Genomic DNA, 9,314 nt, shown 5'->3' on the forward strand with positions numbered 1-9,314 from the left:
TGAGCAGGACTGACACTGTCAGAATGAATGATGTGCAGCTTTATAAAGAAATGTAATTGATTTTATTTTCCAACTTGTTTGTGAGCACCTGTAGGTTGACTTTATTTTTCCTGTTTTGACAATAAAAAGAGAATTTGTATTGGAATTTTTTGCCCCACTCATTGATACAACCAAGAATAGTTAATGTGTATCACCACAAACACTCAGACTAAAAATTACTTTTAAAGAAAAAAATACTCTTTAATAACAACATCTTCATAACACCAGCACTCAAAACATTTTTCATATTTTGATATTTTATATTTTCATATTTTTTTCCATTTGATTCTTACGTTTGATCCTTTCTCATTGCCCTATGAGGAAGGTATCAATAACAAAACTCTTCTTTATAGCTTTAAAGATTACAAACCCTTTTCTTCACAACTCTTTGAGGGAAGCAGTGCAAGTGTGGTCATACCCATTTTATAGATGGGAAGAGTAAAGTTCAAAGAAGCTAATGGCTTTCCCAGGCATATCCTAGCTAGCAAGTGGCATGATCTTGTTTTAAAACCAATATTCTTTCCATTTCAACACATTGTCTCATGATGTGAGCAATATGGCAATGATAACCAAATCAATTACTAAGAATAGACTTTAGCACACTGTTAGCACAGAATCCTCCTTTGGCTAGCCCATCAAAAAAGCAATCTTCCTTTCCTCTGAACTCCTATAGCTCTTATTGACTGCAACACACATTTGGCATTTACATGCTAAGTGCATCCTATATCGTTGGTTACCTGCACCTCCCAAATAGAATTATAAATACATTCAGAATGAGTACCATTTCTTAGGAGACGCTGCATGATGAGTTGACCACAGCAAGATACCTGCATTCTAATCTTAGATTCCACCATCACTCTTAAGAGATAGTCCCAATTTCAAATTGCTATAGGAAGAAGTAAATAAAGTGGTAGGCACAGGATCTGGAATCAAAGGACCAGGCTCAGTGTCTGGATGTACTACTTACTAACTGATAGATTACCACTTATATCTGACTTCCTCCCCCACCCCAACAGATTCTGATTCCCTGACACTGGCTTTCTTGCTATTCCTCATACAATACTCTCCATCTCCCAACTCCAATCATTTTCACTGGTTATCCCCCATACCTAGAATTATCTCCCTAATCATATTTGGTGGTTTCTCTATGTGACTTTCTTCAAAGTCCAGCTAAAATCCTACCTTCCATAGGAAGTTTTGTCCAATTCCCCCTTCATTCTAGGGCTTCCCTCTGTTGATTATATATCACCAATTTATCTTGTCCATGTCTTGTTTGTACATAGTCTTTTATATGTTTTCTCTCCCATTAGTGTCTTGAGAGTAGAAATTGATTATTTGCCTTTCTTTGCTCAGTGCTGAGCACAATGTCTAGTACATAGCAGGTGCTTAATAAATGCATTTTACCTGACTCTTGTATCCTCATTTACCACCTCCCTCTTATTCATTTTTAAATTTGGAGTGATACTGCTTTCATAGGGTACTTTACCAAGTTATTGCAAGGAAATCTTATTGTCGTACCGTCATTCAGTAGGGTCCAACTCTTCCTGACCCCCATGGATCATAGTACAGCAGGCCCATCTATCTTCCACTATCAGTTCAGGTTCATTGTTTTGAAGATACTGTCTATCCATCTCATCCTCTGCCATCCCCTTTTTCTTTTGCCTTCAATCATTCCCAACCCCTTAGAATGATTTGTAAACGAAAAATATTTTAGTATCATAGAAGGGATCTAGGGGATTGTCTGATCCAATTCCCTTAGTGGTGTGATAGAGAACATTTCATCTGGCATAAGAAGAACTGTGTTTGAATCTTTGTTTTGCTATTTACTGCTTACGTGACTCCTCCCCCCATTTTTGAGGGAGTCTATACCTGTGATTTCACTAGCCTAGGGAAAGACAGGCAGAGAAACTCCTGCCAGTACAGATTAGCAACTAGTCAATAACTAACAGTTTTAGAGTTACCTTAGGGCACTGAAAAGATGTGACTTGTTTATGATCATATAGAGAGCTAGCTAACTAGACTGAATAACATAGGAATAGAATATAGATCTTCCTTAGTCCAACATTGCCTCTTAATTGGGGGAGGGGGGAAACACTCCTTTATATTATACTTTGGAATGCATATGGGCTTCTAAGTAGCACAGTGGGTAGAATGCTGGGCCTAGAGTCAAGAAAATTCATCTTTCTTAGTTCAAACTAGCCTCAGACATTTACTAGCTGTATGAAACTGGGTAAGTCACTTAACCCTATTAGCTTCAGTTTCTTCATCTGCATAATAGAGAAAGAAATGGCAAACCACTGAAGTATCTTTGCCAAGAAAATCCAAGAGGGTCATGAAAAGTCAGACACAACTGAATAACCGAATAACAACTGAAATCAAATGTATATTGCCATATACAAAACAAAAGTCAAAATTCAACTCAGAAAAAGAAGCATTAATTAGAAAGACTTGTTATAAAAAATAGATGGAGGGAGATCTCATTTTCCATCCAAATGCAGATGTTTGCATCAGTTACTAAACAGTGAAAAGAAACTATGGTAGTTATGAAGACTCTATCTTTTGCTATTCATAGTATTTGTTTTTTATAGATTTATATCTTGCAGGGACTTTAGAGGTTGAGTATAACACTCTCCCTTCTCATTTTGCAGGTCAGGAAACTGAAGCACAGGATTGAGAGAACTAGTATGTGCCCAAGGCTAATGGCAAACAAAGTGGGATTTTTTTTTGCTGTTTTTCTGTGTGTTACTCAGTTTCCCAGCCTCAGTCTTATACGATTCTGCACTGAGCCAATCAGACATGTGGAAGTGGGCTCTAACCAATCCAATATGAAGATGTGTGCTCTAGTCAATTAGATGCTGAGTAGAACTGTATATAAAGAGAATCAGTGTTGAGAAAGCTGACATTAAGGGAGCCAGGGTTGAAACAGACACGGTGCTCAGAGAGAGAAGCAGCTTGAGTGGGTGGAGAGAGGAGACCTCTAAGAGCCAGGAGGAGACCTCTGAGAGGGGAGAGGAGACCTCTGAAAGCAAAGAGAAGACCTTTGATGAGAGACTTGCTGAAGGAGTTTCTGAGCTATAAAAGCAAATAGAATTGTAGGACAGAGACCTGCCCATGGGAAGGAAGCTTAGCTTAAGCTCCTTTCAAGAGCTGTTAAAATAAACTGAGCTGTTAACACAGAGCCTCTGGACTTTGGAGGTGGATTGAGAACGTGGTATTGGTAGCATATTTTGTTGCCCTGTTAAGGTTTGCTTCCCCAAAGACAGAAGCTGCAGGCAGGAGCCCTTGGGGCCTGTTATCCAGCAGGAACTTGGAGGGGAGCAGTCACTGTGAGGTGAGACCTGGAGCAGGAGCAGAGAGCTGCCTATATGTGAATCCAGATGAGAGTCAAGGGCAGTCAGCCTACAGAGGAAGAGCCATGGAACTTGGAAGTCAACCTTGATAACAAGATGAAAAAAGACTTAGACACTTGGTTTTAAGGAGCCTGTTCTTGCAGTGACCTGGGGGTGGATGGTATAGTGTTTTCTGCTGCCCTTTAAGGATGTGTTGTGCTAGGGAAGGTCCTAGCCTGAAACCCCCTGATTGTGTAAACAAGTATTTTGGGGAATGCTACTAAATGCAATGATATATGCTATGTGCCATATGACATACTGAGTGTCATGAGATACACACACACAAACACACACATTGAATGATGTTTTGCTTAAGGATGTTGCTAAGAATGTTATACTTGGGGGGTGGAGTCAAGATGGCGGAGTAGAAATGGGACTTCCGAGGGGCTCTGGGTTCCACCTCCTCCAATTCATGTAAAAGGTGACTCTGAAGAAACTTTGAAGCTACAGAACCCACAAAATGACACAGAGAAGCTAATGTCCCACTGAGGACAGCCCATCAGGCCAGCAGGAAGTAGCCAGCGGAGTGCTCTGGGAGCCCAAGGATTTAGCCTCAAGGTGGGCCTGAGCAGCTGCCAGCTGGAGGGACTGTAGATCACCAGCAGCTGTGGTGGTTTCCAGAATTACCAAAAAATAGATGCTAAGGACAAAGTGAGAGGTCAGTGCAGTGTGGACTTTGGGATCCACTAGTTTCAGAACGTGCTAGGCCTTTACCCCCAGGACAAGAAACAGCTGAGGTGCAGTGGCCATGCAGCCACAGCCATGTGGCAGATTTAGCTCCAGGCCTGCAGATTTTGGCGGACCAAGAGAGCAGTCTTAGGGATAATCTCTCTTGCTTTAACCTGCTTCAGTCTCTATTGTGGTCTGGGGTGGAGGTCCTCAGGTGTGGACCACCTTGCCAGAGAGAGGAGAGGCTTCAGAGAGGGCACTCAACTAATACCTGTGGCAGCTGAGAAAAGCCCAGTGATTTGGATGAAGCTCCCCTGTCTGGTAGAAGAGTCCTACTGTGGCAAAAAGCCCAAAAGTCAAATAATTAAGTGACAACATGAGCAAACAAGGGAAGCAAAGCAAGCAGAGCAACCCAGCTTTACACTCCTATTTTGAGGAAAAATGGATCAAAGCATGGAACAGGAGGAAGACAGCTAAGTCAGAACTCCTGCACCAAAAGCTTCCAAGAAAAATATGAGCTGGCTACAGGCCATAGAGGAGCTTAAAAAGGATTTTGAAAAGCAAATAAGAGAAGTGGAGGACAAATTGGGAAGAGAAATGAGAATGACGCAAGAAAATCATGAAAAGAGAGTCAACAACTTTACTGAAGAAAGTACCACCTTAAGAAATAGAATAACTCAAATGGCAAAAGAGGCTCAAAAAGCCAATGAGGAGAAGAATGCCTTAAAAAGCCAAATTTTCCAGATGGGAAAAGAATCCCAAAAGCTCACTGAAGAGAATTATTCCTTCAGAATTAGATTGGAGCAAATGGAAGCTAATGACTTTAGAAGAAATCAAGGTATTATTAAACAAATTCAAATAAATTAAAAAGTAGAAGATAATGTGAAATATCTCATTGGGAAAACCACTGATCTGGAAAATAGATCCAGGAGAGATAATTTAAAAATTATTGGACTACCTGAAAGCCATGATCAAAAAAAGAAACTAGAAATCACCCTTCAAGAAATTCTCAAGGAAAATTGTCCTGGTGTTTTAGAACCAGAGGGCAAAATGGAGGTTGAAAGAATCCACAGATCACCTCCTGAAAAAGATCCCAAAATGAAAAATCCTAGGAATACTAGAGCCACGTTCCAGAGCTCCTAGATCAAGAAGAAAATACTGCAAGCAGCCAGGAAGAAACAATTTGAATATTGTGGAAACACAATCAGGATAACACAGGATCTGGCAGTTTCTACACTGAGGGATCGAAGGGCTTGGAATATGATATGCCAGAGGTCAAAGGAGCTGGGATTAAAACCAACAATCACCTACCCAGAAAAACTGAGTATCATGTTTCAGGGGAAAATATAGTTATTCTGTGGAATAGAGAATTTTCAAGCATTCTTGATGAGAAAACCAGAGTTGAATAGAAAATTTGACATTCAGATACAAGAAGCAAGAGAAGCATGAGAAGATAAACAGGGAAAAGAAATCACAAAAATTTATCAAAGTTGAACTATTTACATCCCTACAAGGAAAAACAGTAATTGTAACTGATGAAACTTTTCTCATTATGAGAGTAGTTGAAGGGAATAGAAGTGTGTGTGTGTGTGTATGTATATATCTATATTGGAGGGTATATGGGCCTATGAATACATATGTGAATGTGTGTATATATGTGTACAAGTATACATAGATAGAGGGCATAGGACCAATTAAATAGGAAGGGATGATACTTAAAAGGTGATATTAAGAGGTAAGAGAGGAATATAATGAGAGGAGATAGGGAGAGACAGAATTGGCTAAACTGTCTCATATAGAAGAGGCAAGGGAAAATGGTTACAATGGAGGGGAACAACAGGAAGGCAAAAAGGAATGGGTCAATCTTATTTTCATTGAATTTGGCTTAGGGATGGAATGACATACACACTAAATAGGGTATCTCACCCTACAGGAGAGTAGGGGGTAAGGGGATGAGAGGGGGGATGATGGAAGGGAGGGCAGGCTGGGGGGGAAGGAAGTTGGAAGCACCCACTTTTGAAAAGGGATGGGATCAAAGTAGAGAACAGAAGAATTGGGAAGTAGGATAGGAGGGAGGGAAATATAGTCAGTCTTTTACAATATATCCACTACAGTAATGTTTTGCATAGCTACACATGTACTAAATTGCTATCTTCCTATACTAAATTGCTTATCTTCACAGTGAGGGTGGGTGACAAGGGAGGAAGGGAAGGAATCTGGAATTCAAAGTTTTGATATCAAATGATTAAATATATATACTATTATTAATATTATTTTACATGTAACTGGGAAATAAGACATACAGGTATTGTGGGTTAGAGATCCACTGTGCCCTACTGGAAAGTCAGAGCGGGTGTGGGAGAAGATATGGGAGAGAGCAGTTTGGAGGAGGGGATATCCAGTGGGATAGCTATTTTGGGGTGGTGGGTAGGGGAAAAATGTGGAGAAAATTTATAACTCAAAATCTTGAGAAAATGAATGATGTATACTAGAAGTTAATAAAGCATTTGGTTAAAAAAAGGATGTTATACTTTACTTTATTGAACAATTTTTAGTTCTGAATAGAGAGCTCATTATACTATGTGATTAGACCTTTAAAATTATTCACAGCAGCAGTACTCAAGTGTGCTGCCATAACTGACATTTCACCAAGTTAGAATTTAACCCTTCCTGATGGTAGGTCCAATACTATACATGCTATGCCATGCTGCTTCTTTAAACATATAAAAACACAACATTATTAAAGCTTTACATCTGAATTCCTTAGATTGGCATTCTGTTTAAGGGAAAATGAAACAAAACATAACTTAGCTATGTACTTTCAAAATTGTGCAATTGAATTTTTCATAGCTCAGTGAGTTTAAACTATGGCACTTATGGCACACATGCAAATACCAGGATCATATTTAGCGTTGATTTCTTAATTTAATAAGATGACAGGTAAAGTTTAATTTGTACTGTTCTGTAGATGAAGAAAAGTCCTGCATAAAGCTTTATGCACAGTCTCTTCTTTCTACAGGCCTGTAGGCAATCCCCAACCTGACAAAATTCAGTCTTATACAAAACTTACTTTTATTCACTAGAGACTTTGTTAATGCTCCAGTTATTTAAAAAGTAAAAAACAAAACATGTCTATGCTTCACTGAACCTTAGACATATGTGAATGTGGAAGCTTTAAAGAGCACTTAAAGATCACTGTCTCCTGACTTGTCATTGTTAAATCTGTAGGATCAATGGGGATAAAATCAGAATTTATATATCTTTGATGGTATTTATAAAACAATTTTCATTATTTTATATTTTTTGAAGTCCTTTGCTGAGTTTGGCTTCCCCCCCCCCGACTATTTTTGTTATCAGAAGTATAATCTTTCTACAGAGATTCTTTATCAGATGGTGGAGGGAAAACTATGAGGATTGTATTAGTTTGGGGGTTCACAAATTTGTTAGATGGAGGAGAAGTAATCAGGCTTTCCTAACAATACCTCCCAGTTAGTAGCAAACACTTTTTAAATGGTTCATTTTATGGTAACTTAGCAACCACACCAGAAAAATGTGAGATACCCCATGCACAAAAATTACATGATTCTAGATATTGCCTTGAGCTGTTTAGTATCTTATTTGGTGGGAGAACAGGGAGTTATTTATTGCCTCCATTCCCAGATCTACACAGGAAAATCTGAACATTATAGGTTGTTAAGGGTGCAAAAAATGGATGGAGGGGGAAGAAATGGGGAAGGGATCCTGGCTCATCTCATATCTGACTTCACAGGTTTATGATATAGAAATAGACAGAGGTCTCTAAAATTCCATTATTTATATATTGTCAGAGCTAAAAGATTCACAGATGGTCATTACATATGTGTCTAGAGCTCTTTATGAGTTTGGACAGGCATCTCATGCCTTAGTAATTCAAGAGTCTGCAAGTAGAACCACTCCCAAAAGGCTCTTTGTCTATTACTTGGCCTAAACAGAGGATTTAACTTAAGCCTTTCCCCAAATTTTAAAGCAGAACTATAAACCTAAGGTTTAAAAAAGGTGTTTTGCACAGTACCTCATATATTTTATGCCTACAATCCATGGAAAGGATTCTATTTGAAGGGTATAGTAACAGAGAAATCTAAGGAAGGCACCAATTGTCAAATCTGCTGAGAGATTAAAGGAATTTAGACATCATCTCATCCAACCTTCAGAAAACTGGGGGGCTAAATAAATTTCTGAAGGTCAAACATGTAACAAGTGACAAAGCAATGATTGGGACTCATCTCTTCTGATGACAGATTCTGAACTTTTTAGATATCTTATATTTACATAGTTGTTTAATGCTATCTCCCCCATTATAATGTGGGCTTCTAGGGGTGGCTAGGTGGCACGGTGAATAGAGAACTGGCCCTGGAGTCCAGAGGACCTGAGTTCAAATCCGACCTCAGACACTTAACATGTGTTAGCCATGTGACCTTGGGCAAGTCACTTAACCATAATTGTCCTGCCTACCCCCTCCAAAAAGAAAAAAAAACCAATGTGGGCTCCTGGAGGGCAAGGGTCATATTTTTCCCCTTTTTTTGTATTCTCAGCACTTAGCACAATGCCTGGCATATAGAAAGTGCCTAATAAATGTTTGTTGACTTAATTCCATTGCACCACATTGCCTACTCTGGTACTACATTCTGGTACTGAATGTTTTCTGGGAGGGTAGCAGGTTAGAGAAAATGATGCAGCTGAATAGAAGAGCTAGAAGAAGCAGGTGTATAATTCTCCTGAAAACATCCCCAATGCTTCTGTTTTTGGCTTGTATCTGCCAGCATATTAAAGACACAGGAAACAATGCACACAATAGGCAGAGATCCTTTGATCCTGAGACTATCCTCTGTATTATTGTAAGACAGGGACATAAAACAGATTCTGATGAAGTAAAACTAAGAATGGAGATTTGCAGCAGTCAGAGGATTCCTCCAGTACCTTTCCGTAATGTAATGCCAAGGAAAGGCAACTTCCCAAGGTTCAACATAGCAGCATAGGTGCTCCCCATTTTATTCAGTGACAAATTAAGAACACAGAAGATCAAAACATGACATCATTCAAAATACAGCATTTACTAAGTGTGATTCAATAATCTCCAAGTACTACCCCACCCCAGGACCTTACATTCATTCAATCAATTACAAAGTCCCTGTTCTAAATACTACTCCACCCCTAGGCTGTACATTCATTTAGTCCATC

This window comes from Petaurus breviceps, unplaced genomic scaffold (genome assembly GCF_028583685.1).
Source record: "Petaurus breviceps papuanus isolate PSGF00001 unplaced genomic scaffold, PetGlider_PUasm1.0 125, whole genome shotgun sequence".
NCBI lineage: Eukaryota > Metazoa > Chordata > Mammalia > Diprotodontia > Petauridae > Petaurus > Petaurus breviceps.